The 3,031-nt window shown below is 45.6% G+C and overlaps 1 long non-coding RNA gene across 1 annotated transcript; it reads right to left on the bottom strand.

Moving 5' to 3' along the window:
* Nucleotides 1-467: 467 nt before the first annotated feature.
* On the bottom strand, nt 468-2,800 carry LOC149445294 (uncharacterized). Its single transcript, XR_016306422.1, has 2 exons — nt 778-2,800; nt 468-561 (listed from the first exon to the last, which is right to left on the bottom strand). It is a non-coding gene; the product is annotated as an uncharacterized LOC149445294 (long non-coding RNA).
* Between the last annotated feature and the right edge of the window lie 231 nt (nt 2,801-3,031).

Below are 3,031 nucleotides of genomic sequence, written 5' to 3'. Positions count from 1 at the left end.
GTCTATATCCCTCTGTCTCTCTACCTTCTTTTCTTCTCTCTCTCTCTCCTGGTCTATTTCCTTCTCTCTCTACCTTCTTTTCTTCTCTCTCTCTCTCCTGGTCTATTTCCTTCTCTCTCTCTACCTTCTTTTCTTCTCTCTCTTTCTCTCCTGGTCTATAGCCTTTTGTCTCTCTACCTTATCTCTTTTTCTCTCCTGGTCTATATATTTCTGCCTCTCTACATTCTCTCTCTTTCTCTCCTGGTCTATATCCCTCTGTCTCTCTACCTTCTTTTCTTCTCTCTCTTTCTCTCCTGGTCTATATCCCTCTGTCTCTCTACCTTCTTTTCTTCTCTCTCCTGGTCTATTTCCTTCTCTCTCTCTACCTTCTTTTCTTCTCTCTCTTTCTCTCCTGGTCTATAGCCTTTTGTCTCTCTACCTTATCTCTTTTTCTCTCCTGGTCTATATATTTCTGCCTCTCTACATTCTCTCTCTTTCTCTCCTGGTCTATATCCCTCTGTCTCTCTACCTTCTTTTCTTCTCTCTCTCTCTCTCCTGGTCTATTTCCTTCTCTCTCTCTACCTTCTTTTCTTCTCTCTTTCTCTCCTGGTCTATTTCCTTCTCTCTCTCTACCTTCTTTTCTTCTCTCTCTCTCTCCTGGTCTATTTCCTTCTCTCTCTCTACCTTCTTTTCTTTTCTTCTCTCTCTTTCTCTCCTGGTCTATTTCCTTCTCTCTCTCTACCTTCTTTTCTTTTCTTTTCTCTCTTTCTCTCCTGGTCTATTTCCTTCTCTCTCTACCTTCTTTTCTTCTCTCTCTTTCTCTCCTGGTCTATAGCCTTTTGTCTCTCTACCTTATCTCTTTTTCTCTCCTGGTCTATATATTTCTGCCTCTCTACATTCTCTCTCTTTCTCTCCTGGTCTATATCCCTCCGTCTCTCTTCTTTCTTTTCTTCTCTCTATTTCTCTCCTGGTCTATATATTTCTTTCTCTCTACCTTCTTTCTTCTCTCTCTTTCTCTCTCCCAGTCTACATCCTTTTGTCTCTCTACCCCTCTCTTTCATCTTCCCTCTCTCCCTTTTACTTCTAATCTACATCCTTCTGTCTCTCTACGTCTTTTGCTTTCCCTTCTGGTCTATATTTATCAGTCTCTCTCCTCTTTCTCTCTTTTCATTCCAGTCTATATTCTTCAGTCTCTCTATCTCTTTCCCTTCTGGTGTGCAGGGGGTGTGGACCGCACCAGGGTGACACCCACTAGAAGGGTGACACCAGGGTTGCAAACCGTTCATAAAAATATAACTGCTGGACAAAGTCAACTGGGCTTGGACATGCTCGGCCATTTTCAGGCCGGACAGGTGCATGCGCAGTTAGTCAGTGGTGTCATGGGGCCCCTTGGTGCCATGTTTGAATGAACAGCAGCACAGTGGCATGGCAGTGGGCACGCCTCCTGAATCCGACCCAGAGACTGGATCCTACACCATCCCACCACTATGTCACCGTGAGAAAGCACAGACATGGAGTCCTGGAGACTGGACCCCTCTCCTGCACCATCCATCCAAGGCTGCTGGAGACTCCCACCACACTACTGTGAGCACAAGTACATGGAGTCTCAGAGACCAGACTGCCTCACCATTCATCTATGGCTGCTGGGGACTCCCATGCCACAGCACAGCTATGGCTGCAATCTCTGACCATCTCTTGTATCATGTCTGCAATCTCTAACCATCTCCTGTATCATGTCCGCAGTCTCTAATCATCTCTTGTATCATGTCCGCAGTCTCTAATCATCTCTTGTATCATGTCCGCAGTCTCTAACCATCTCTTGTATCGTGTCCGCAGTCTCTAACCATATCTTGTATCTTGTCCACAGTCTCTAACCATCTCCTGTATCATGTCCGCAGTCTCTAATCATCTCTTGTATCATGTCCGCAGTCTCTAACCATCTCTTGTATCATGTCTACAGTCTCTAACCATCTCTTGTATCGTGTCCGCAGTCTCTAACCATCTCTTGTATCATGTCTACAGTCTCTAACCATCTCCTGTATCATGTCCGCAGTCTCTAATCATCTCTTGTATCATGTCCGCAGTCTCTAACCATCTCTTGTATCATGTCCGCAGTCTCTAACCATCTCTTGTATCGTGTCCGCAGTCTCTAACCATCTCTTGTATCGTGTCCGCAGTCTCTAACCATCTCTTGTATCGTGTCCGCAGTCTCTAACCATCTCTTGTATCGTGTCCGCAGTCTCTAACCATCTCTTGTATCGTGTCCGCAGTCTCTAACCATCTCTTGTATCATGTCCGCAGTCTCTGACCATCTCTTGTATCATGTCCGCAGTCTCTAACCGTCTCTTGCATCATGTTCGCAGTCTCTAACCGTCTCTTGTATCATGTCCGCAGTCTCTGACCATCTCTTGTATCATGTCCGCAGTCTCTAACCGTCTCTTGCATCATGTTCGCAGTCCCTAACCGTCTCTTGTATCATGTCCGCAGTCTCTGACCATCTCTTGTATCATGTCCGCAGTCTCTAACCGTCTCTTGCATCATGTTCGCAGTCTCTAACCGTCTCTTGTATCATGTTCACAGTCTCTAACCATCTCTTGTATCATGTCTGCAGTCTCTAACCATCTCTTGTATGATATCCACTATGTCTGGCTATCATTTGAACATGTCCACAGGGGGAATGACACCAGATTTTACCGTACCAGGTGACACCAACACATGTGATGTCACTGCTCTCTTTCCCTTCCAGCTTATATTCCCCACTCTCTTTACCTCCTTTCCTCTCACTTTTCTCCCAATCTACATCCCTCCGTCACTCTACCCCTCTCTCTTTCACCTTCCTTCTCTCCCTTTCCCTTCTGATCTATATCCTTCTGTCTATCTACCTCCCTTTCTCTCACTCTTTCCTTTCTGGTCTATATTCCTCAGTCTCTCTCCTCTTCCCCTTTCTCTCGTTTTCCTCTCTTTCTCTCCTGGTCTCTAGCCCTTTCCCTCTCTTTCTATTCCAGTCCATATCCTTCTGTCTCTCTACCTGCTTCCCCCTTTCTCTCTCTCT

Source organism: Staurois parvus, unplaced genomic scaffold, assembly GCF_062004578.1.
Source record: "Staurois parvus isolate SC_StPar_1 unplaced genomic scaffold, SC_StPar_1.0 ptg000731l, whole genome shotgun sequence".
NCBI classification, from domain to species: domain Eukaryota; kingdom Metazoa; phylum Chordata; class Amphibia; order Anura; family Ranidae; genus Staurois; species Staurois parvus.
Note: the sequence above shows the minus strand (reverse complement) of the source record. Positions and strands in the feature narration are given on the sequence as shown.